A 25,239-nucleotide genomic window follows, 5' to 3' on the forward strand; every position below is an offset into this window, starting at 1 on the left:
CAAAAAATGAGCCATTTCGGACTAAAATTGACGATTTGGTGGCCAAAACAAAGTTCGGTGATCGAAAAAGTTAAGCCTCATCGAGCGCAGATACTTTTTTGGAAATTGGTAAAAACTTGTCCAAAATGGTTCGCTGTGCCAGATTTTTTTGTTTTAGCCCCAACTATGGCTCAAGTGGAGCATGCCCACAAAAAATGAGCCATTTCGGACTAAAATTGACGATTTGGTGGCCAAAACAAAGTTCGGTGATCGAAAAAGTTAAGCCTCATCGAGCGCGGATACTTTTTTGGAAATTGGTGAAAACTTGTCCAAAATGGTTCGCTGTGCCAGATTTTTTTGTTTTAGCCCCAACTATGGCTCAAGTGGAGCATGCCCACAAAAAATGAGCCATTTCGGACTAAAATTGACGATTTGGTGGCCAAAACAAAGTTCGGTGATCGAAAAAGTTAAGCCTCATCGAGCGCGGATACTTTTTTGGAAATCGGTAAAAACTTGTCCAAAATGATTCGCTGTGCCAGATTTTTTTGTTTTATCCCAAACTATGGCTCAAGTGGAGCATGCCCACAAAAAATGAGCCAATTTGGACTAAAATTGACGATTTGGTGACCAAAACAAAGTTCGGTGATCGAAAAAGTTAAGCCTCATCGAGCGCGGATACTTTTTGTAAATGACAATTTCAGCAATAACCATTGCTCCAAACACACCCCATATACTTGTAAAGGCCATTCTAATAGTTCCCCTGCTTGTCTTTACTCTATATTTGATATTTGGAACTGTCTCGGAAACATCAATACTAATTGTAAAATTTCCCTTTATTAATCTAACTTTTAAGTTAGTGCAAATCGCTGAGTTCCATTCTTTAGGCTGCACTCCGCTAACGCAGAGTGCATTCAAATAAAACTTATCAAATAGAGTTGATACTTACCTATTTAATAAGTTTATCACAACAATTAGGCTAAAAGCAATTCGCCACTGATTTTCCCAATTACCGACCTAAACCCACTGAAGTCATGCTTCCGGTTCAATGTCCGGTTGAACAGGTTCCTCGGACCCAATTCATCTCTCCCTTGTTTTGGGGCCGTTCCACTGTATTGTGGATGGTTGGAAGCAAAAAGTTTGTGCGTTGGTCATAATACACTGTATGGCTACGAATTGCATAAATTATAACACAACCGTGGCTAAAATTGCATGTATTAAGTGACTATTTTGCAAACCGCAAGGCGGCCAGTTAAAGTGATCCTGTATATGAATATAGGACTACAAAACAATACTGTTGTATATAAATTCGCTCCCACTTACGCAAATGCCTACGACCATACCATGTTGAATGCACCGGTTCTCGTCCGATCACCGAAGTTAAGCAACATTGGGCCTGGTTAGTACTTGGATGGGTGACCGCTTGGGAACACCAGGTGTTGTAGGCTTTTTCTTTTGAGTATTCAAACCTCATAGAATACTTTTATTCGATATTTACACATTTTAGAGCCTCAAAAAGCCTCGGTGATCGAAAAAGTTAAGCCTCATCGAGCGCGGATACTTTTTTGGAAATTGGTGAAAACTTGTCCAAAATGGTTCGCTGTGCCAGATTTTTTTGTTTTAGCCCCAACTATGGCTCAAGTGGAGCATGCCCACAAAAAATGAGCCATTTCGGACTAAAATTGACGATTTGGTGGCCAAAACAAAGTTCGGTGATCGAAAAAGTTAAGCCTCATCGAGCGCAGATACTTTTTTGGAAATTGGTGAAGACTTGTCCAAAATGGTTCGCTGTGCCAGATTTTTTTGTTTTAGCCCAAACTATGGCTCAAGTGGAGCATGCCCACAAAAAATGAGCCAATTTGGACTAAAATTGACGATTTGGTGACCAAAACAAAGTTCGGTGATCGAAAAAGTTAAGCCTCATCGAGCGCGGATACTTTTTGTAAATGACAATTTCAGCAATAACCATTGCTCCAAACACACCCCATATACTTGTAAAGGCCATTCTAATAGTTCCCCTGCTTGCGTTTACTGTATATTTGATATTTGGAACTGTCTCGGAAACATCAATACTAATTGTAAAATTTCCCTTTATTAAACTAACTTTTAAGTTAGTGCAAATCGCTGAGTTCCATTCTTTAGGCTGCACTCCGCTAACGCAGAGTGCATTCAAATAAAACTTATCAAATAGAGTTGATACTTACCTATTTAATAAGTTTATCACAACAATTAGGCTAAAAGCAATTCGCCACTGATTTTCCCAATTACCGACCTAAACCCACTGAAGTCATGCTTCCGGTTCAATGTCCGGTTGAACAGGTTCCTCGGACCCAATTCATCTCTCCCTTGTTTTGGGGCCGTTCCACTGTATTGTGGATGGTTGGAAGCAAAAAGTTTGTGCGTTGGTCATAATACACTGTATGGCTACGAATTGCATAAATTATAACACAACCGTGGCTAAAATTGCATGTATTAAGTGACTATTTTGCAAACCGCAAGGCGGCCAGTTAAAGTGATCCTGTATATGAATATAGGACTACAAAACAATACTGTTGTATATAAATTCGCTCCCACTTACGCAAATGCCTACGACCATACCATGTTGAATGCACCGGTTCTCGTCCGATCACCGAAGTTAAGCAACATTGGGCCTGGTTAGTACTTGGATGGGTGACCGCTTGGGAACACCAGGTGTTGTAGGCTTTTTCTTTTGAGTATTCAAACCTCATAGAATACTTTTATTCGATATTTACACATTTTAGAGCCTCAAAAAGCCTCGGTGATCGAAAAAGTTAAGCCTCATCGAGCGCGGATACTTTTTTGGAAATTGGTGAAAACTTGTCCAAAATGGTTCGCTGTGCCAGATTTTTTTGTTTTAGCCCCAACTATGGCTCAAGTGGAGCATGCCCACAAAAAATGAGCCATTTCGGACTAAAATTGACGATTTGGTGGCCAAAACAAAGTTCGGTGATCGAAAAAGTTAAGCCTCATCGAGCGCAGATACTTTTTTGGAAATTGGTGAAGACTTGTCCAAAATGGTTCGCTGTGCCAGATTTTTTTGTTTTAGCCCCAACTATGGCTCAAGTGGAGCATGCCCACAAAAAATGAGCCATTTCGGACTAAAATTGACGATTTGGTGGCCAAAACAAAGTTCGGTGATCGAAAAAGTTAAGCCTCATCGAGCGCGGATACTTTTTTGGAAATTGGTGAAAACTTGTCCAAAATGGTTCGCTGTGCCAGATTTTTTTGTTTTATCCCAAACTATGGCTCAAGTGGAGCCTGCCCACAAAAAATGAGCCAATTTGGACTAAAATTGACGATTTGGTGACCAAAACAAAGTTCGGTGATCGAAAAAGTTAAGCCTCATCGAGCGCGGATACTTTTTTGGAAATCGGTAAAAACCTGTCCGAAATGATTCGCTGTGCCAGATTCTTTGTTTTATCCCAAACTATGGCTCAAGTGGAGCATGCCCACAAAAAATGAGCCAATTTGGACTAAAATTGACGATTTGGTGACCAAAACAAAGTTCGGTGATCGAAAAAGTTAAGCCTCATCGAGCGCGGATACTTTTTGTAAATGACAATTTCAGCAATAACCATTGCTCCAAACACACCCCATATACTTGTAAAGGCCATTCTAATAGTTCCCCTGCTTGCGTTTACTGTATATTTGATATTTGGAACTGTCTCGGAAACATCAATAATAATTGTAAAATTTCCCTTTATTAATCTAACTTATAAGTTAGTGCAAATCGCTGAGTTCCATTCTTTAGGCTGCACTCCGCTAACGCAGAGTGCATTCAAATAAAACTTATCAAATAGAGTTGATACTTACCTATTTAATAAGTTTATCACAACAATTAGGCTAAAAGCAATTCGCCACTGATTTTCCCAATTACCGACCTAAACCCACTGAAGTCATGCTTCCGGTTCAATGTCCGGTTGAACAGGTTCCTCGGACCCAATTCATCTCTCCCTTGTTTTGGGGCCGTTCCACTGTATTGTGGATGGTTGGAAGCAAAAAGTTTGTGCGTTGGTCATAATACACTGTATGGCTACGAATTGCATAAATTATAACACAACCGTGGCTAAAATTGCATGTATTAAGTGACTATTTTGCAAACCGCAAGGCGGCCAGTTAAAGTGATCCTGTATATGAATATAGGACTACAAAACAATACTGTTGTATATAAATTCGCTCCCACTTACGCAAATGCCTACGACCATACCATGTTGAATGCACCGGTTCTCGTCCGATCACCGAAGTTAAGCAACATTGGGCCTGGTTAGTACTTGGATGGGTGACCGCTTGGGAACACCAGGTGTTGTAGGCTTTTTCTTTTGAGTATTCAAACCTCATAGAATACTTTTATTCGATATTTACACATTTTAGAGCCTCAAAAAGCCTCGGTGATCGAAAAAGTTAAGCCTCATCGAGCGCGGATACTTTTTTGGAAATTGGTGAAAACTTGTCCAAAATGGTTCGCTGTGTCAGATTTTTTGGTTTTAGCCCCAACTATGGCTCAAGTGGAGCATGCCCACAAAAAATGAGCCATTTCGGACTAAAATTGACGATTTGGTGGCCAAAACAAAGTTCGGTGATCGAAAAAGTTAAGCCTCATCGAGCGCAGATACTTTTTTGGAAATTGGTGAAAACTTGTCCAAAATGGTTCGCTGTGCCAGATTTTTTTGTTTTAGCCCCAACTATGGCTCAAGTGGAGCATGCCCACAAAAAATGAGCCATTTCGGACTAAAATTGACGATTTGGTGGCCAAAACAAAGTTCGGTGATCGAAAAAGTTAAGCCTCATCGAGCGCGGATACTTTTTTGGAAATTGGTGAAAACTTGTCCAAAATGGTTCGCTGTGCCAGATTTTTTTGTTTTATCCCAAACTATGGCTCAAGTGGAGCATGCCCACAAAAAATGAGCCAATTTGGACTAAAATTGACGATTTGGTGACCAAAACAAAGTTCGGTGATCGAAAAAGTTAAGCCTCATCGAGCGCGGATACTTTTTTGGAAATCGGTAAAAACCTGTCCGAAATGATTCGCTGTGCCAGATTCTTTGTTTTATCCCAAACTATGGCTCAAGTGGAGCATGCCCACAAAAAATGAGCCAATTTGGACTAAAATTGACGATTTGGTGACCAAAACAAAGTTCGGTGATCGAAAAAGTTAAGCCTCATCGAGCGCGGATACTTTTTGTAAATGACAATTTCAGCAATAACCATTGCTCCAAACACACCCCATATACTTGTAAAGGCCATTCTAATAGTTCCCCTGCTTGCGTTTACTGTATATTTGATATTTGGAACTGTCTCGGAAACATCAATACTAATTGTAAAATTTCCCTTTATTAAACTAACTTTTAAGTTAGTGCAAATCGCTGAGTTCCATTCTTTAGGCTGCACTCCGCTAACGCAGAGTGCATTCAAATAAAACTTATCAAATAGAGTTGATACTTACCTATTTAATAAGTTTATCACAACAATTAGGCTAAAAGCAATTCGCCACTGATTTTCCCAATTACCGACCTAAACCCACTGAAGTCATGCTTCCGGTTCAATGTCCGGTTGAACAGGTTCCTCGGACCCAATTCATCTCTCCCTTGTTTTGGGGCCGTTCCACTGTATTGTGGATGGTTGGAAGCAAAAAGTTTGTGCGTTGGTCATAATACACTGTATGGCTACGAATTGCATAAATTATAACACAACCGTGGCTAAAATTGCATGTATTAAGTGACTATTTTGCAAACCGCAAGGCGGCCAGTTAAAGTGATCCTGTATATGAATATAGGACTACAAAACAATACTGTTGTATATAAATTCGCTCCCACTTACGCAAATGCCTACGACCATACCATGTTGAATGCACCGGTTCTCGTCCGATCACCGAAGTTAAGCAACATTGGGCCTGGTTAGTACTTGGATGGGTGACCGCTTGGGAACACCAGGTGTTGTAGGCTTTTTCTTTTGAGTATTCAAACCTCATAGAATACTTTTATTCGATATTTACACATTTTAGAGCCTCAAAAAGCCTCGGTGATCGAAAAAGTTAAGCCTCATCGAGCGCGGATACTTTTTTGGAAATTGGTGAAAACTTGTCCAAAATGGTTCGCTGTGTCAGATTTTTTGGTTTTAGCCCCAACTATGGCTCAAGTGGAGCATGCCCACAAAAAATGAGCCATTTCGGACTAAAATTGACGATTTGGTGGCCAAAACAAAGTTCGGTGATCGAAAAAGTTAAGCCTCATCGAGCGCAGATACTTTTTTGGAAATTGGTGAAAACTTGTCCAAAATGGTTCGCTGTGCCAGATTTTTTTGTTTTAGCCCCAACTATGGCTCAAGTGGAGCATGCCCACAAAAAATGAGCCATTTCGGACTAAAATTGACGATTTGGTGGCCAAAACAAAGTTCGGTGATCGAAAAAGTTAAGCCTCATCGAGCGCGGATACTTTTTTGGAAATTGGTGAAAACTTGTCCAAAATGGTTCGCTGTGCCAGATTTTTTTGTTTTATCCCAAACTATGGCTCAAGTGGAGCATGCCCACAAAAAATGAGCCAATTTGGACTAAAATTGACGATTTGGTGACCAAAACAAAGTTCGGTGATCGAAAAAGTTAAGCCTCATCGAGCGCGGATACTTTTTTGGAAATCGGTAAAAACCTGTCCGAAATGATTCGCTGTGCCAGATTCTTTGTTTTATCCCAAACTATGGCTCAAGTGGAGCATGCCCACAAAAAATGAGCCAATTTGGACTAAAATTGACGATTTGGTGACCAAAACAAAGTTCGGTGATCGAAAAAGTTAAGCCTCATCGAGCGCGGATACTTTTTGTAAATGACAATTTCAGCAATAACCATTGCTCCAAACACACCCCATATACTTGTAAAGGCCATTCTAATAGTTCCCCTGCTTGCGTTTACTGTATATTTGATATTTGGAACTGTCTCGGAAACATCAATAATAATTGTAAAATTTCCCTTTATTAATCTAACTTATAAGTTAGTGCAAATCGCTGAGTTCCATTCTTTAGGCTGCACTCCGCTAACGCAGAGTGCATTCAAATAAAACTTATCAAATAGAGTTGATACTTACCTTTTTAATAAGTTTATCACAACAATTAGGCTAAAAGCAATTCGCCACTGATTTTCCCAATTACCGACCTAAACCCACTGAAGTCATGCTTCCGGTTCAATGTCCGGTTGAACAGGTTCCTCGGACCCAATTCATCTCTCCCTTGTTTTGGGGCCGTTCCACTGTATTGTGGATGGTTGGAAGCAAAAAGTTTGTGCGTTGGTCATAATACACTGTATGGCTACGAATTGCATAAATTATAACACAACCGTGGCTAAAATTGCATGTATTAAGTGACTATTTTGCAAACCGCAAGGCGGCCAGTTAAAGTGATCCTGTATATGAATATAGGACTACAAAACAATACTGTTGTATATAAATTCGCTCCCACTTACGCAAATGCCTACGACCATACCATGTTGAATGCACCGGTTCTCGTCCGATCACCGAAGTTAAGCAACATTGGGCCTGGTTAGTACTTGGATGGGTGACCGCTTGGGAACACCAGGTGTTGTAGGCTTTTTCTTTTGAGTATTCAAACCTCATAGAATACTTTTATTCGATATTTACACATTTTAGAGCCTCAAAAAGCCTCGGTGATCGAAAAAGTTAAGCCTCATCGAGCGCGGATACTTTTTTGGAAATTGGTGAAAACTTGTCCAAAATGGTTCGCTGTGCCAGATTTTTTTGTTTTAGCCCCAACTATGGCTCAAGTGGAGCATGCCCACAAAAAATGAGCCATTTCGGACTAAAATTGACGATTTGGTGGCCAAAACAAAGTTCGGTGATCCAAAAAGTTAAGCCTCATCGAGCGCAGATACTTTTTTGGAAATTGGAGAAAACTTGTCCAAAATGGTTCGCTGTGCCAGATTTTTTTGTTTTAGCCCCAACTATGGCTCAAGTGGAGCATGCCCACAAAAAATGAGCCATTTCGGACTAAAATTGACGATTTGGTGGCCAAAACAAAGTTCGGTGATCGAAAAAGTTAAGCCTCATCGAGCGCGGATACTTTTTTGGAAATTGGTGAAAACTTGTCCAAAATGGTTCGCTGTGCCAGATTTTTTTGTTTTATCCCAAACTATGGCTCAAGTGGAGCATGCCCACAAAAAATGAGCCAATTTGGACTAAAATTGACGATTTGGTGACCAAAACAAAGTTCGGTGATCGAAAAAGTTAAGCCTCATCGAGCGCGGATACTTTTTTGGAAATCGGTAAAAACCTGTCCGAAATGATTCGCTGTGCCAGATTTTTTTGTTTTATCCCAAACTATGGCTCAAGTGGAGCATGCCCACAAAAAATGAGCCAATTTGGACTAAAATTGACGATTTGGTGACCAAAACAAAGTTCGGTGATCGAAAAAGTTAAGCCTCATCGAGCGCGGATACTTTTTGTAAATGACAATTTCAGCAATAACCATTGCTCCAAACACACCCCATATACTTGTAAAGGCCATTCTAATAGTTCCCCTGCTTTCGTTTACTGTATATTTGATATTTGGAACTGTCTCGGAAACATCAATACTAATTGTAAAATTTCCCTTTAATAATCTAACTTTTAAGTTAGTGCAAATCGCTGAGTTCCATGCACTCCGCTAACGCAGAGTGCATTCAAATAAAACTTATCAAATAGAGTTGATACTTACCTATTTAATAAGTTTATCACAACAATTAGGCTAAAAGCAATTCGCCACTGATTTTCCCAATTACCGACCTAAACCCACTGAAGTCATGCTTCCGGTTCAATGTCCGGTTGAACAGGTTCCTCGGACCCAATTCATCTCTCCCTTGTTTTGGGGCCGTTCCACTGTATTGTGGATGGTTGGAAGCAAAAAGTTTGTGCGTTGGTCATAATACACTGTATGGCTACGAATTGCATAAATTATAACACAACCGTGGCTAAAATTGCATGTATTAAGTGACTATTTTGCAAACCGCAAGGCGGCCAGTTAAAGTGATCCTGTATATGAATATAGGACTACAAAACAATACTGTTGTATATAAATTCGCTCCCACTTACGCAAATGCCTACGACCATACCATGTTGAATGCACCGGTTCTCGTCCAATCACCGAAGTTAAGCAACATTGGGCCTGGTTAGTACTTGGATGGGTGACCGCTTGGGAACACCAGGTGTTGTAGGCTTTTTCTTTTGAGTATTCAAACCTCATAGAATACTTTTATTCGATATTTACACATTTTAGAGCCTCAAAAAGCCTCGGTGATCGAAAAAGTTAAGCCTCATCGAGCGCGGATACTTTTTTGGAAATTGGTGAAAACTTGTCCAAAATGGTTCGCTGTGCCAGATTTTTTTGTTTTAGCCCCAACTATGGCTCAAGTGGAGCATGCCCACAAAAAATGAGCCATTTCGGACTAAAATTGACGATTTGGTGGCCAAAACAAAGTTCGGTGATCGAAAAAGTTAAGCCTCATCGAGCGCGGATACTTTTTTGGAAATTGGTGAAAACTTGTCCAAAATGGTTCGCTGTGCCAGATTTTTTTGTTTTAGCCCCAACTATGGCTCAAGTGGAGCATGCCCACAAAAAATGAGCCATTTCGGACGAAAATTGACGATTTGGTGGCCAAAACAAAGTTCGGTGATCGAAAAAGTTAAGCCTCATCGAGCGCGGATACTTTTTTGGAAATCGGTAAAAACTTGTCCAAAATGATTCGCTGTGCCAGATTTTTTTGTTTTATCCCAAACTATGGCTCAAGTGGAGCATGCCCACAAAAAATGAGCCAATTTGGACTAAAATTGACGATTTGGTGACCAAAACAAAGTTCGGTGATCGAAAAAGTTAAGCCTCATCGAGCGCGGATACTTTTTTGGAAATCGGTAAAAACCTGTCCAAAATGATTCGCTGTGCCAGATTTTTTTGTTTTAGCCCCAACTATGGCTCAAGTGGAGCATGCCCACAAAAAATGAGCCATTTCGGACTAAAATTGACGATTTGGTGGCCAAAACAAAGTTCGGTGATCGAAAAAGTTAAGCCTCATCGAGCGCGGATACTTTTTTGGAAATTGGTGAAAACTTGTCCAAAATGGTTCGCTGTGCCAGATTTTTTTGTTTTATCCCAAACTATGGCTCAAGTGGAGCATGCCCACAAAAAATGAGCCAATTTGGACTAAAATTGACGATTTGGTGACCAAAACAAAGTTCGGTGATCGAAAAAGTTAAGCCTCATCGAGCGCGGATACTTTTTTGGAAATCGGTAAAAACCTGTCCGAAATGATTCGCTGTGCCAGATTTTTTTGTTTTATCCCAAACTATGGCTCAAGTGGAGCATGCCCACAAAAAATGAGCCAATTTGGACTAAAATTGACGATTTGGTGACCAAAACAAAGTTCGGTGATCGAAAAAGTTAAGCCTCATCGAGCGCGGATACTTTTTGTAAATGACAATTTCAGCAATAACCATTGCTCCAAACACACCCCATATACTTGTAAAGGCCATTCTAATAGTTCCCCTGCTTGCGTTTACTGTATATTTGATATTTGGAACTGTCTCGGAAACATCAATACTAATTGTAAAATTTCCCTTTATTAATCTAACTTTTAAGTTAGTGCAAATCGCTGAGTTCCATTCTTTAGGCTGCACTCCGCTAACGCAGAGTGCATTCAAATAAAACTTATCAAATAGAGTTGATACTTACCTATTTAATAAGTTTATCACAACAATTAGGCTAAAAGCAATTGGCCACTGATTTTCCCAATTACCGACCTAAACCCACTGAAGTCATGCTTCCGGTTCAATGTCCGGTTGAACAGGTTCCTCGGACCCAATTCATCTCTCCCTTGTTTTGGGGCCGTTCCACTGTATTGTGGATGGTTGGAAGCAAAAAGTTTGTGCGTTGGTCATAATACACTGTATGGCTACGAATTGCATAAATTATAACACAACCGTGGCTAAAATTGCATGTATTAAGTGACTATTTTGCAAACCGCAAGGCGGCCAGTTAAAGTGATCCTGTATATGAATATAGGACTACAAAACAATACTGTTGTATATAAATTCGCTCCCACTTACGCAAATGCCTACGACCATACCATGTTGAATGCACCGGTTCTCGTCCAATCACCGAAGTTAAGCAACATTGGGCCTGGTTAGTACTTGGATGGGTGACCGCTTGGGAACACCAGGTGTTGTAGGCTTTTTCTTTTGAGTATTCAAACCTCATAGAATACTTTTATTCGATATTTACACATTTTAGAGCCTCAAAAAGCCTCGGTGATCGAAAAAGTTAAGCCTCATCGAGCGCGGATACTTTTTTGGAAATTGGTGAAAACTTGTCCAAAATGGTTCGCTGTGCCAGATTTTTTTGTTTTAGCCCCAACTATGGCTCAAGTGGAGCATGCCCACAAAAAATGAGCCATTTCGGACTAAAATTGACGATTTGGTGGCCAAAACAAAGTTCGGTGATCGAAAAAGTTAAGCCTCATCGAGCGCGGATACTTTTTTGGAAATTGGTGAAAACTTGTCCAAAATGGTTCGCTGTGCCAGATTTTTTTGTTTTAGCCCCAACTATGGCTCAAGTGGAGCATGCCCACAAAAAATGAGCCATTTCGGACGAAAATTGACGATTTGGTGGCCAAAACAAAGTTCGGTGATCGAAAAAGTTAAGCCTCATCGAGCGCGGATACTTTTTGTAAATGACAATTTCAGCAATAACCATTGCTCCAAACACACCCCATATACTTGTAAAGGCCATTCTAATAGTTCCCCTGCTTGCGTTTACTGTATATTTGATATTTGGAACTGTCTCGGAAACATCAATACTAATTGTAAAATTTCCCTTTATTAATCTAACTTTTAAGTTAGTGCAAATCGCTGAGTTCCATTCTTTAGGCTGCACTCCGCTAACGCAGAGTGCATTCAAATAAAACTTATCAAATAGAGTTGATACTTACCTATTTAATAAGTTTATCACAACAATTAGGCTAAAAGCAATTGGCCACTGATTTTCCCAATTACCGACCTAAACCCACTGAAGTCATGCTTCCGGTTCAATGTCCGGTTGAACAGGTTCCTCGGACCCAATTCATCTCTCCCTTGTTTTGGGGCCGTTCCACTGTATTGTGGATGGTTGGAAGCAAAAAGTTTGTGCGTTGGTCATAATACACTGTATGGCTACGAATTGCATAAATTATAACACAACCGTGGCTAAAATTGCATGTATTAAGTGACTATTTTGCAAACCGCAAGGCGGCCAGTTAAAGTGATCCTGTATATGAATATAGGACTACAAAACAATACTGTTGTATATAAATTCGCTCCCACTTACGCAAATGCCTACGACCATACCATGTTGAATGCACCGGTTCTCGTCCAATCACCGAAGTTAAGCAACATTGGGCCTGGTTAGTACTTGGATGGGTGACCGCTTGGGAACACCAGGTGTTGTAGGCTTTTTCTTTTGAGTATTCAAACCTCATAGAATACTTTTATTCGATATTTACACATTTTAGAGCCTCAAAAAGCCTCGGTGATCGAAAAAGTTAAGCCTCATCGAGCGCGGATACTTTTTTGGAAATTGGTGAAAACTTGTCCAAAATGGTTCGCTGTGCCAGATTTTTTTGTTTTAGCCCCAACTATGGCTCAAGTGGAGCATGCCCACAAAAAATGAGCCATTTCGGACTAAAATTGACGATTTGGTGGCCAAAACAAAGTTCGGTGATCGAAAAAGTTAAGCCTCATCGAGCGCGGATACTTTTTTGGAAATTGGTGAAAACTTGTCCAAAATGGTTCGCTGTGCCAGATTTTTTTGTTTTAGCCCCAACTATGGCTCAAGTGGAGCATGCCCACAAAAAATGAGCCATTTCGGACGAAAATTGACGATTTGGTGGCCAAAACAAAGTTCGGTGATCGAAAAAGTTAAGCCTCATCGAGCGCGGATACTTTTTTGGAAATCGGTAAAAACTTGTCCAAAATGATTCGCTGTGCCAGATTTTTTTGTTTTATCCCAAACTATGGCTCAAGTGGAGCATGCCCACAAAAAATGAGCCAATTTGGACTAAAATTGACGATTTGGTGACCAAAACAAAGTTCGGTGATCGAAAAAGTTAAGCCTCATCGAGCGCGGATACTTTTTTGGAAATCGGTAAAAACCTGTCCGAAATGATTCGCTGTGCCAGATTTTTTTATTTTATCCCAAACTATGGCTCAAGTGGAGCATGCCCACAAAAAATGAGCCAATTCGGACTAAAATTGACGATTTGGTGATCAAAACAAAGTTCGGTGATCGAAAAAGTTAAGCCTCATCGAGCGCGGATACTTTTTTGGAAATCGGTAAAAACCTGTCCGAAATGATTCGCTGTGCCAGATTTTTTTGTTTTATCCCAAACTATGGCTCAAGTGGAGCATGCCCACAAAAAATGAGCCAATTTGGACTAAAATTGACGATTTGGTGACCAAAACAATGTTCGGTGATCGAAAAAGTTAAGCCTCATCGAGCGCGGATACTTTTTGTAAATGACAATTTCAGCAATAACCATTGCTCCAAACACACCCCATATACTTGTAAAGGCCATTCTAATAGTTCCCCTGCTTGCGTTTACTGTATATTTGATATTTGGAACTGTCTCGGAAACATCAATACTAATTGTAAAATTTCCCTTTATTAATCTAACTTTTAAGTTAGTGCAAATCGCTGAGTTCCATGCACTCCGCTAACGCAGAGTGCATTCAAATAAAACTTATCAAATAGAGTTGATACTTACCTATTTAATAAGTTTATCACAACAATTAGGCTAAAAGCAATTCGCCACTGATTTTCCCAATTACCGACCTAAACCCACTGAAGTCATGCTTCCGGTTCAATGTCCGGTTGAACAGGTTCCTCGGACCCAATTCATCTCTCCCTTGTTTTGGGGCCGTTCCACTGTATTGTGGATGGTTGGAAGCAAAAAGTTTGTGCGTTGGTCATAATACACTGTATGGCTACGAATTGCATAAATTATAACACAACCGTGGCTAAAATTGCATGTATTAAGTGACTATTTTGCAAACCGCAAGGCGGCCAGTTAAAGTGATCCTGTATATGAATATAGGACTACAAAACAATACTGTTGTATATAAATTCGCTCCCACTTACGCAAATGCCTACGACCATACCATGTTGAATGCACCGGTTCTCGTCCGATCACCGAAGTTAAGCAACATTGGGCCTGGTTAGTACTTGGATGGGTGACCGCTTGGGAACACCAGGTGTTGTAGGCTTTTTCTTTTGAGTATTCAAACCTCATAGAATACTTTTATTCGATATTTACACATTTTAGAGCCTCAAAAAGCCTCGGTGATCGAAAAAGTTAAGCCTCATCGAGCGCGGATACTTTTTTGGAAATTGGTGAAAACTTGTCCAAAATGGTTCGCTGTGCCAGATTTTTTTGTTTTAGCCCCAACTATGGCTCAAGTGGAGCATGCCCACAAAAAATGAGCCATTTCGGACTAAAATTGACGATTTGGTGGCCAAAACAAAGTTCGGTGATCGAAAAAGTTAAGCCTCATCGAGAGCGGATACTTTTTTGGAAATTGGTGAAAACTTGTCCAAAATGGTTCGCTGTGCCAGATTTTTTTGTTTTTGCCCCAACTATGGCTCAAGTGGAGCATGCCCAAAAAAAATGAGCCATTTCGGACTAAAATTGACGTTTTGGTGGCCAAAACAAAGTTCGGTGATCGAAAAAGTTAAGCCTCATCGAGCGCGGATACTTTTTTGGAAATCGGTAAAAACTTGTCCAAAATGATTCGCTGTGCCAGATTTTTTTGTTTTATCCCAAACTATGGCTCAATTGGAGCATGCCCACAAAAAATGAGCCAATTTGGACTAAAATTGACGATTTGGTGACCAAAACAAAGTTCGGTGATCGAAAAAGTTAAGCCTCATCGAGCGCGGATACTTTTTTGGAAATCGGTAAAAACCTGTCCGAAATGATTCGCTGTGCCAGATTTTTTTGTTTTATCCCAAACTATGGCTCAAGTGGAGCATGCCCACAAAAAATGAGCCAATTCGGACTAAAATTGACGATTTGGTGACCAAAACAAAGTTCGGTGATCGAAAAAGTTAAGCCTCATCGAGCGCGGATACTTTTTTGGAAATCGGTAAAAACCTGTCCGAAATGATTCGCTGTGCCAGATTTTTTTGTTTTATCCCAAACTATGGCTCAAGTGGAGCATGCCCACAAAAAATGAGCCATTTCGGACTAAAATTGACGACTTGGTGGCCAAAACAAAGTTCGGTGATCGAAAAAGTTAAGCCTCATCGAGCGCGGATACTTTTTTGGAAATCGGTAAAAACTTGTCCAAAATGATTCGCTGTGCCAGATTTTTTTGTTTTATCCCAAACTATGGCTCAATTGGAGCATGCCCACAAAAAATGAGCCAATTTGGACTAAAATTGACGATTTGGTGACCAAAACAAAGTTCGGTGATCGAAAAAGTTAAGCCTCATCGAGCGCGGATACTTTTTTGGAAATCGGTAAAAACCTGTCCGAAATGATTCGCTGTGCCAGATTTTTTTGTTTTATCCCAAACTATGGCTCAAGTGGAGCATGCCCACAAAAAATGAGCCAATTCGGACTAAAATTGACGATTTGGTGACCAAAACAAAGTTCGGTGATCGAAAAAGTTAAGCCTCATCGAGCGCGGATACTTTTTTGGAAATCGGTAAAAACCTGTCCAAAATGGCTCGCTGTGCCAGATTTTTTTGTTTTATCCCAAACTATGGCTCAAGTGGAGCATGCCCACAAAAAATGAGCCAATTTGGACTAAAATTGACGATTTGGTGACCAAAACAAAGTTCGGTGATCGAAAAACTTAAGCCTCATCGAGCGCGGATACTTTTTTGGAAATCGGTAAAAACCTGTCCAAAATGATTCGCTGTGCCAGATTTTTTTGTTTTATCCCAAACTATGGCTCAAGTGGAGCATGCCCACAAAAAATGAGCCAATTTGGACTAAAATTGACGATTTGGTGACCAAAACAAAGTTCGGTGATCGAAAAAGTTAAGCCTCATCGAGCGCGGATACTTTTTTGGAAATCGGTAAAAACCTGTCCGAAATGATTCGCTGTGCCAGATTTTTTTATTTTATCCCAAACTATGGCTCAAGTGGAGCATGCCCACAAAAAATGAGCCAATTCGGACTAAAATTGACGATTTGGTGATCAAAACAAAGTTCGGTGATCGAAAAAGTTAAGCCTCATCGAGCGCGGATACTTTTTTGGAAATCGGTAAAAACCTGTCCGAAATGATTCGCTGTGCCAGATTTTTTTGTTTTATCCCAAACTATGGCTCAAGTGGAGCATGCCCACAAAAAATGAGCCAATTTGGACTAAAATTGACGATTTGGTGACCAAAACAAAGTTCGGTGATCGAAAAAGTTAAGCCTCATCGAGCGCGGATACTTTTTTGGAAATCGGTAAAAACCTGTCCAAAATGATTCGCTGTGCCAGATTTTTTTGTTTTATCCCAAACTATGGCTCAAGTGGAGCATGCCCACAAAAAATGAGCCAATTTGGACTAAAATTGACGATTTGGTGACCAAAACAAAGTTCGGTGATCGAAAAAGTTAAGCCTCATCGAGCGCGGATACTTTTTGTAAATGACAATTTCAGCAATAACCATTGCTCCAAACACACCCCATATACTTGTAAAGGCCATTCTAATAGTTCCCCTGCTTGCGTTTACTGTATATTTGATATTTGGAACTGTCTCGGAAACATCAATACTAATTGTAAAATTTCCCTTTATTAATCTAACTTTTAAGTTAGTGCAAATCGCTGAGTTCCATGCACTCCGCTAACGCAGAGTGCATTCAAATAAAACTTATCAAATAGAGTTGATACTTACCTATTTAATAAGTTTATCACAACAATTAGGCTAAAAGCAATTCGCCACTGATTTTCCCAATTACCGACCTAAACCCACTGAAGTCATGCTTCCGGTTCAATGTCCGGTTGAACAGGTTCCTCGGACCCAATTCATCTCTCCCTTGTTTTGGGGCCGTTCCACTGTATTGTGGATGGTTGGAAGCAAAAAGTTTGTGCGTTGGTCATAATACACTGTATGGCTACGAATTGCATAAATTATAACACAACCGTGGCTAAAATTGCATGTATTAAGTGACTATTTTGCAAACCGCAAGGCGGCCAGTTAAAGTGATCCTGTATATGAATATAGGACTACAAAACAATACTGTTGTATATAAATTCGCTCCCACTTACGCAAATGCCTACGACCATACCATGTTGAATGCACCGGTTCTCGTCCGATCACCGAAGTTAAGCAACATTGGGCCTGGTTAGTACTTGGATGGGTGACCGCTTGGGAACACCAGGTGTTGTAGGCTTTTTCTTTTGAGTATTCAAACCTCATAGAATACTTTTATTCGATATTTACACATTTTAGAGCCTCAAAAAGCCTCGGTGATCGAAAAAGTTAAGCCTCATCGAGCGCGGATACTTTTTTGGAAATTGGTGAAAACTTGTCCAAAATGGTTCGCTGTGCCAGATTTTTTTGTTTTAGCCCCAACTATGGCTCAAGTGGAGCATGCCCACAAAAAATGAGCCATTTCGGACTAAAATTGACGATTTGGTGACCAAAACAAAGTTCGGTGATCGAAAAAGTTAAGCCTCATCGAGCGCGGATACTTTTTTGGAAATTGGTAAAAACCTGTCCAAAATGGTTCGCTGTGCCAGATTTTTTTGTTTTAGCCCCAACTATGGCTCAAGTGGAGCATGCCCACAAAAAATGAGCCATTTCGGACTAAAATTGACGATTTGGTGGCCAAAACAAAGTTCGGTGATCGAAAAAGTTAAGCCTCATCGAGCGCAGATACTTTTTTGGAAATTGGTGAAAACTTGTCCAAAATGGTTCGCTGTGCCAGATTTTTTTGTTTTAGCCCCAACTATGGCTCAAGTGGAGCATGCCCAAAAAAAATGAGCCATTTCGGACTAAAATTGACGTTTTGGTGGCCAAAACAAAGTTCGGTGATCGAAAAAGTTAAGCCTCATCGAGCGCGGATACTTTTTTGGAAATCGGTAAAAACTTGTCCAAAATGATTCGCTGTGCCAGATTTTTTTGTTTTATCCCAAACTATGGCTCAATTGGAGCATGCCCACAAAAAATGAGCCAATTTGGACTAAAATTGACGATTTGGTGACCAAAACAAAGTTCGGTGATCGAAAAAGTTAAGCCTCATCGAGCGCGGATACTTTTTTGGAAATCGGTTAAAACCTGTCCGAAATGATTCGCTGTGCCCGATTTTTTTGTTTTATCCCAAACTATGGCTCAAGTGGAGCATGCCCACAAAAAATGAGCCAATTCGGACTAAAATTGACGATTTGGTGACCAAAACAAAGTTCGGTGATCGAAAAAGTTAAGCCTCATCGAGCGCGGATACTTTTTTGGAAATCGGTAAAAACCTGTCCAAAATGGCTCGCTGTGCCAGATTTTTTTGTTTTATCCCAAACTATGGCTCAAGTGGAGCATGCCCACAAAAAATGAGCCAATTTGGACTAAAATTGACGATTTGGTGACCAAAACAAAGTTCGGTGATCGAAAAACTTAAGCCTCATCGAGCGCGGATACTTTTTTGGAAATCGGTAAAAACCTGTCCAAAATGATTCGCTGTGCCAGATTTTTTTGTTTTATCCCAAACTATGGCTCAAGTGGAGCATGCCCACAAAAAATGAGCCAATTTGGACTAAAATTGACGATTTGGTGACCAAAACAAAGTTCGGTGATCGAAAAAGTTAAGCCTCATCGAGCGCGGATACTTTTTGTAAATGACAATTTCAGCAATAACCATTGCTCCAAACACACCCCATATACTTGTAAAGGCCATTCTAATAGTTCCCCTGCTTGCGTTTACTGTATATTTGATATTTGGAACTGTCTCGGAAACATCAATACTAATTGTAAAATTTCCCTTTATTAAACTAACTTTTAAGTTAGTGCAAATCGCTGAGTTCCATTCTTTAGGCTGCACTCCGCTAACGCAGAGTGCATTCAAATAAAACTTATCAAATAGAGTTGATACTTACCTATTTAATAAGTTTATCACAACAATTAGGCTAAAAGCAATTCGCCACTGATTTTCCCAATTACCGACCTAAACCCACTGAAGTCATGCTTCCGGTTCAATGTCCGGTTGAACAGGTTCCTCGGACCCAATTCATCTCTCCCTTGTTTTGGGGCCGTTCCACTGTATTGTGGATGGTTGGAAGCAAAAAGTTTGTGCGTTGGTCATAATACACTGTATGGCTACGAATTGCATAAATTATAACACAACCGTGGCTAAAATTGCATGTATTAAGTGACTATTTTGCAAACCGCAAGGCGGCCAGTTAAAGTGATCCTGTATATCAATATAGGACTACAAAACAATACTGTTGTATATAAATTCGCTCCCACTTACGCAAATGCCTACGACCATACCATGTTGAATGCACCGGTTCTCGTCCGATCACCGAAGTTAAGCAACATTGGGCCTGGTTAGTACTTGGATGGGTGACCGCTTGGGAACACCAGGTGTTGTAGGCTTTTTCTTTTGAGTATTCAAACCTCATAGAATACTTTTATTCGATATTTACACATTTTAGAGCCTCAAAAAGCCTCGGTGATCGAAAAAGTTAAGCCTCATCGAGCGCGGATACTTTTTTGGAAATTGGTGAAAACTTGTCCAAAATGGTTCGCTGTGCCAGATTTTTTTGTTTTAGCCCCAACTATGGCTCAAGTGGAGCATGCCCACAAAAAATGAGCCATTTCGGACTAAAATTGACGATTTGGTGGCCAAAACAAAGTTCGGTGATCGAAAAAGTTAAGCCTCATCGAGCGCGGATACTTTTTTGGAAATTGGTGAAAACTTGTCCAAAATGGTTCGCTGTGCCAGATTTTTTTGTTTTAGCCCCAATTATGGCTCAAGTGGAGCATGCCCACAAAAAATGAGCCATTTCGGACTAAAATTGACGATTTGGTGGCCAAAACAAAGTTCGGTGATCGAAAAAGTTAAGCCTCATCGAGCGCGGATACTTTTTTGGAAATTGGTAAAAACTTGTCCAAAATGGTTCGCTGTGCCAGATTTTTTTGTTTTAGCCCCAACTATGGCTCAAGTGGAGCATGCCCAAAAAAAATGAGCCATTTCGGACTAAAATTGACGATTTGGTGGCCAAAACAAAGTTCGGTGATCGAAAAAGTTAAGCCTCATCGAGCGCGGATACTTTTTTGGAAATCGGTAAAAACCTGTCCAAAATGGTTCGCTGTGCCAGATTTTTTTGTTTTATCCCAAACTATGGCTCAAGTGGAGCATGCCCACAAAAAATGAGCCAATTTGGACTAAAATTGACGATTTGGTGACCAAAACAAAGTTCGGTGATCGAAAAAGTTAAGCCTCATCGAGCGCGGATACTTTTTGTAAATGACAATTTCAGCAATAACCATTGCTCCAAACACACCCCATATACTTGTAAAGGCCATTCTAATAGTTCCCCTGCTTGCGTTTACTGTATATTTGATATTTGGAACTGTCTCGGAAACATCAATACTAATTGTAAAATTTCCCTTTATTAAACTAACTTTTAAGTTAGTGCAAATCGCTGAGTTCCATTCTTTAGGCTGCACTCCGCTAACGCAGAGTGCATTCAAATAAAACTTATCAAATAGAGTTGATACTTACCTATTTAATAAGTTTATCACAACAATTAGGCTAAAAGCAATTCGCCACTGATTTTCCCAATTACCGACCTAAACCCACTGAAGTCATGCTTCCGGTTCAATGTCCGGTTGAACAGGTTCCTCGGACCCAATTCATCTCTCCCTTGTTTTGGGGCCGTTCCACTGTATTGTGGATGGTTGGAAGCAAAAAGTTTGTGCGTTGGTCATAATACACTGTATGGCTACGAATTGCATAAATTATAACACAACCGTGGCTAAAATTGCATGTATTAAGTGACTATTTTGCAAACCGCAAGGCGGCCAGTTAAAGTGATCCTGTATATCAATATAGGACTACAAAACAATACTGTTGTATATAAATTCGCTCCCACTTACGCAAATGCCTACGACCATACCATGTTGAATGCACCGGTTCTCGTCCGATCACCGAAGTTAAGCAACATTGGGCCTGGTTAGTACTTGGATGGGTGACCGCTTGGGAACACCAGGTGTTGTAGGCTTTTTCTTTTGAGTATTCAAACCTCATAGAATACTTTTATTCGATATTTACACATTTTAGAGCCTCAAAAAGCCTCGGTGATCGAAAAAGTTAAGCCTCATCGAGCGCGGATACTTTTTTGGAAATTGGTGAAAACTTGTCCAAAATGGTTCGCTGTGCCAGATTTTTTTGTTTTAGCCCCAACTATGGCTCAAGTGGAGCATGCCCACAAAAAATGAGCCATTTCGGACTAAAATTGACGATTTGGTGGCCAAAACAAAGTTCGGTGATCGAAAAAGTTAAGCCTCATCGAGCGCGGATACTTTTTTGGAAATTGGTGAAAACTTGTCCAAAATGGTTCGCTGTGCCAGATTTTTTTGTTTTAGCCCCAATTATGGCTCAAGTGGAGCATGCCCACAAAAAATGAGCCATTTCGGACTAAAATTGACGATTTGGTGGCCAAAACAAAGTTCGGTGATCGAAAAAGTTAAGCCTCATCGAGCGCGGATACTTTTTTGGAAATTGGTAAAAACTTGTCCAAAATGGTTCGCTGTGCCAGATTTTTTTGTTTTAGCCCCAACTATGGCTCAAGTGGAGCATGCCCAAAAAAAATGAGCCATTTCGGACTAAAATTGACGATTTGGTGGCCAAAACAAAGTTCGGTGATCGAAAAAGTTAAGCCTCATCGAGCGCGGATACTTTTTTGGAAATCGGTAAAAACCTGTCCAAAATGGTTCGCTGTGCCAGATTTTTTTGTTTTATCCCAAACTATGGCTCAAGTGGAGCATGCCCACAAAAAATGAGCCAATTTGGACTAAAATTGACGATTTGGTGACCAAAACAAAGTTCGGTGATCGAAAAAGTTAAGCCTCATCGAGCGCGGATACTTTTTTGGAAATCGGTGAAAACCTGTCCAAAATGATTCGCTGTGCCAGATTTTTTTGTTTTATCCCAAACTATGGCTCAAGTGGAGCATGCCCACAAAAAATGAGCCAATTTGGACTAAAATTGACGATTTGGTGACCAAAACAAAGTTCGGTGATCGAAAAAGTTAAGCCTCATCGAGCGCGGATACTTTTTGTAAATGACAATTTCAGCAATAACCATTGCTCCAAACACACCCCATATACTTGTAAAGGCCATTCTAATAGTTCCCCTGCTTGCGTTTACTGTATATTTGATATTTGGAACTGTCTCGGAAACATCAATACTAATTGTAAAATTTCCCTTTATTAAACTAACTTTTAAGTTAGTGCAAATCGCTGAGTTCCATTCTTTAGGCTGCACTCCGCTAACGCAGAGTGCATTCAAATAAAACTTATCAAATAGAGTTGATACTTACCTATTTAATAAGTTTATCACAACAATTAGGCTAAAAGCAATTCGCCACTGATTTTCCCAATTACCGACCTAAACCCACTGAAGTCATGCTTCCGGTTCAATGTCCGGTTGAACAGGTTCCTCGGACCCAATTCATCTCTCCCTTGTTTTGGGGCCGTTCCACTGTATTGTGGATGGTTGGAAGCAAAAAGTTTGTGCGTTGGTCATAATACACTGTATGGCTACGAATTGCATAAATTATAACACAACCGTGGCTAAAATTGCATGTATTAAGTGACTATTTTGCAAACCGCAAGGCGGCCAGTTAAAGTGATCCTGTATATGAATATAGGACTACAAAACAATACTGTTGTATATAAATTCGCTCCCACTTACGCAAATGCCTACGACCATACCATGTTGAATGCACCGGTTCTCGTCCGATCACCGAAGTTAAGCAACATTGGGCCTGGTTAGTACTTGGATGGGTGACCGCTTGGGAACACCAGGTGTTGTAGGCTTTTTCTTTTGAGTATTCAAACCTCATAGAATACTTTTATTCGATATTTACACATTTTAGAGCCTCAAAAAGCCTCGGTGATCGAAAAAGTTAAGCCTCATCGAGCGCGGATACTTTTTTGGAAATTGGTGAAAACTTGTCCAAAATGGTTCGCTGTGCCAGATTTTTTTGTTTTAGCCCCAACTATGGCTCAAGTGGAGCATGCCCACAAAAAATGAGCCATTTCGGACTAAAATTGACGATTTGGTGGCCAAAACAAAGTTCGGTGATCGAAAAAGTTAAGCCTCATCGAGCGCGGATACTTTTTTGGAAATTGGTAAAAACTTGTCCAAAATGGTTCGCTGTGCCAGATTTTTTTGTTTTAGCCCCAACTATGGCTCAAGTGGAGCATGCCCAAAAAAAATGAGCCATTTCGGACTAAAATTGACGATTTGGTGGCCAAAACAAAGTTCGGTGATCGAAAAAGTTAAGCCTCATCGAGCGCGGATACTTTTTTGGAAATCGGTAAAAACCTGTCCAAAATGGTTCGCTGTGCCAGATTTTTTTGTTTTATCCCAAACTATGGCTCAAGTGGAGCATGCCCACAAAAAATGAGCCAATTTGGACTAAAATTGACGATTTGGTGACCAAAACAAAGTTCGGTGATCGAAAAAGTTAAGCCTCATCGAGCGCGGATACTTTTTTGGAAATCGGTGAAAACCTGTCCAAAATGATTCGCTGTGCCAGATTTTTTTGTTTTATCCCAAACTATGGCTCAAGTGGAGCATGCCCACAAAAAATGAGCCAATTTGGACTAAAATTGACGATTTGGTGACCAAAACAAAGTTCGGTGATCGAAAAAGTTAAGCCTCATCGAGCGCGGATACTTTTTGTAAATGACAATTTCAGCAATAACCATTGCTCCAAACACACCCCATATACTTGTAAAGGCCATTCTAATAGTTCCCCTGCTTGCGTTTACTGTATATTTGATATTTGGAACTGTCTCGGAAACATCAATACTAATTGTAAAATTTCCCTTTATTAAACTAACTTTTAAGTTAGTGCAAATCGCTGAGTTCCATTCTTTAGGCTGCACTCCGCTAACGCAGAGTGCATTCAAATAAAACTTATCAAATAGAGTTGATACTTACCTATTTAATAAGTTTATCACAACAATTAGGCTAAAAGCAATTCGCCACTGATTTTCCCAATTACCGACCTAAACCCACTGAAGTCATGCTTCCGGTTCAATGTCCGGTTGAACAGGTTCCTCGGACCCAATTCATCTCTCCCTTGTTTTGGGGCCGTTCCACTGTATTGTGGATGGTTGGAAGCAAAAAGTTTGTGCGTTGGTCATAATACACTGTATGGCTACGAATTGCATAAATTATAACACAACCGTGGCTAAAATTGCATGTATTAAGTGACTATTTTGCAAACCGCAAGGCGGCCAGTTAAAGTGATCCTGTATATGAATATAGGACTACAAAACAATACTGTTGTATATAAATTCGCTCCCACTTACGCAAATGCCTACGACCATACCATGTTGAATGCACCGGTTCTCGTCCGATCACCGAAGTTAAGCAACATTGGGCCTGGTTAGTACTTGGATGGGTGACCGCTTGGGAACACCAGGTGTTGTAGGCTTTTTCTTTTGAGTATTCAAACCTCATAGAATACTTTTATTCGATATTTACACATTTTAGAGCCTCAAAAAGCCTCGGTGATCGAAAAAGTTAAGCCTCATCGAGCGCGGATACTTTTTTGGAAATTGGTGAAAACTTGTCCAAAATGGTTCGCTGTGCCAGATTTTTTTGTTTTAGCCCCAACTATGGCTCAAGTGGAGCATGCCCACAAAAAATGAGCCATTTCGGACTAAAATTGACGATTTGGTGGCCAAAACAAAGTTCGGTGATCGAAAAAGTTAAGCCTCATCGAGCGCGGATACTTTTTTGGAAATTGGTAAAAACTTGTCCAAAATGGTTCGCTGTGCCAGATTTTTTTGTTTTAGCCCCAACTATGGCTCAAGTGGAGCATGCCCAAAAAAAATGAGCCATTTCGGACTAAAATTGACGATTTGGTGGCCAAAACAAAGTTCGGTGATCGAAAAAGTTAAGCCTCATCGAGCGCGGATACTTTTTTGGAAATCGGTAAAAACCTGTCCAAAATGGTTCGCTGTGCCAGATTTTTTTGTTTTATCCCAAACTATGGCTCAAGTGGAGCA

At 40.3% G+C, this 25,239-nt stretch overlaps 14 non-coding genes across 14 annotated transcripts; all 14 read left to right on the plus strand.

The window, feature by feature from the left end:
- Positions 1 to 1,305: 1,305 nt before the first annotated feature.
- On the plus strand, positions 1,306 to 1,424 carry LOC142347629 (5S ribosomal RNA). The gene has a single exon (XR_012760611.1). It is a non-coding gene; the product is annotated as a 5S ribosomal RNA (ribosomal RNA).
- A 1,136-nt stretch (positions 1,425 to 2,560) lies between these two features.
- On the plus strand, positions 2,561 to 2,679 carry LOC142347630 (5S ribosomal RNA). Its single transcript, XR_012760612.1, has one exon. It is a non-coding gene; the product is annotated as a 5S ribosomal RNA (ribosomal RNA).
- Positions 2,680 to 4,190: 1,511 nt separating this feature from the next.
- Positions 4,191 to 4,309, plus strand: LOC142347631 (5S ribosomal RNA). Its single transcript, XR_012760613.1, has one exon. It is a non-coding gene; the product is annotated as a 5S ribosomal RNA (ribosomal RNA).
- A 1,511-nt stretch (positions 4,310 to 5,820) lies between these two features.
- Positions 5,821 to 5,939, plus strand: LOC142347633 (5S ribosomal RNA). Its single transcript, XR_012760614.1, has one exon. It is a non-coding gene; the product is annotated as a 5S ribosomal RNA (ribosomal RNA).
- Positions 5,940 to 7,450: 1,511 nt separating this feature from the next.
- LOC142347634 (5S ribosomal RNA) lies at positions 7,451 to 7,569 on the plus strand. Its single transcript, XR_012760615.1, has one exon. It is a non-coding gene; the product is annotated as a 5S ribosomal RNA (ribosomal RNA).
- A 1,502-nt stretch (positions 7,570 to 9,071) lies between these two features.
- On the plus strand, positions 9,072 to 9,190 carry LOC142347121 (5S ribosomal RNA). The gene has a single exon (XR_012760142.1). It is a non-coding gene; the product is annotated as a 5S ribosomal RNA (ribosomal RNA).
- Positions 9,191 to 11,078: 1,888 nt separating this feature from the next.
- On the plus strand, positions 11,079 to 11,197 carry LOC142347122 (5S ribosomal RNA). The gene has a single exon (XR_012760143.1). It is a non-coding gene; the product is annotated as a 5S ribosomal RNA (ribosomal RNA).
- Positions 11,198 to 12,333: 1,136 nt separating this feature from the next.
- On the plus strand, positions 12,334 to 12,452 carry LOC142347123 (5S ribosomal RNA). Its single transcript, XR_012760144.1, has one exon. It is a non-coding gene; the product is annotated as a 5S ribosomal RNA (ribosomal RNA).
- Positions 12,453 to 14,142: 1,690 nt separating this feature from the next.
- LOC142347635 (5S ribosomal RNA) lies at positions 14,143 to 14,261 on the plus strand. The gene has a single exon (XR_012760616.1). It is a non-coding gene; the product is annotated as a 5S ribosomal RNA (ribosomal RNA).
- Positions 14,262 to 17,267: 3,006 nt separating this feature from the next.
- LOC142347636 (5S ribosomal RNA) lies at positions 17,268 to 17,386 on the plus strand. The gene has a single exon (XR_012760617.1). It is a non-coding gene; the product is annotated as a 5S ribosomal RNA (ribosomal RNA).
- Positions 17,387 to 19,462: 2,076 nt separating this feature from the next.
- Positions 19,463 to 19,581, plus strand: LOC142347637 (5S ribosomal RNA). The gene has a single exon (XR_012760618.1). It is a non-coding gene; the product is annotated as a 5S ribosomal RNA (ribosomal RNA).
- A 1,512-nt stretch (positions 19,582 to 21,093) lies between these two features.
- Positions 21,094 to 21,212, plus strand: LOC142347638 (5S ribosomal RNA). Its single transcript, XR_012760619.1, has one exon. It is a non-coding gene; the product is annotated as a 5S ribosomal RNA (ribosomal RNA).
- A 1,700-nt stretch (positions 21,213 to 22,912) lies between these two features.
- Positions 22,913 to 23,031, plus strand: LOC142347639 (5S ribosomal RNA). Its single transcript, XR_012760620.1, has one exon. It is a non-coding gene; the product is annotated as a 5S ribosomal RNA (ribosomal RNA).
- A 1,512-nt stretch (positions 23,032 to 24,543) lies between these two features.
- LOC142347641 (5S ribosomal RNA) lies at positions 24,544 to 24,662 on the plus strand. Its single transcript, XR_012760622.1, has one exon. It is a non-coding gene; the product is annotated as a 5S ribosomal RNA (ribosomal RNA).
- Positions 24,663 to 25,239: the final 577 nt, after the last annotated feature.

Source organism: Convolutriloba macropyga, chromosome 9 (assembly GCF_964194025.1).
Source record: "Convolutriloba macropyga chromosome 9, txConMacr16.3, whole genome shotgun sequence".
NCBI classification, from domain to species: domain Eukaryota; kingdom Metazoa; phylum Xenacoelomorpha; order Acoela; family Convolutidae; genus Convolutriloba; species Convolutriloba macropyga.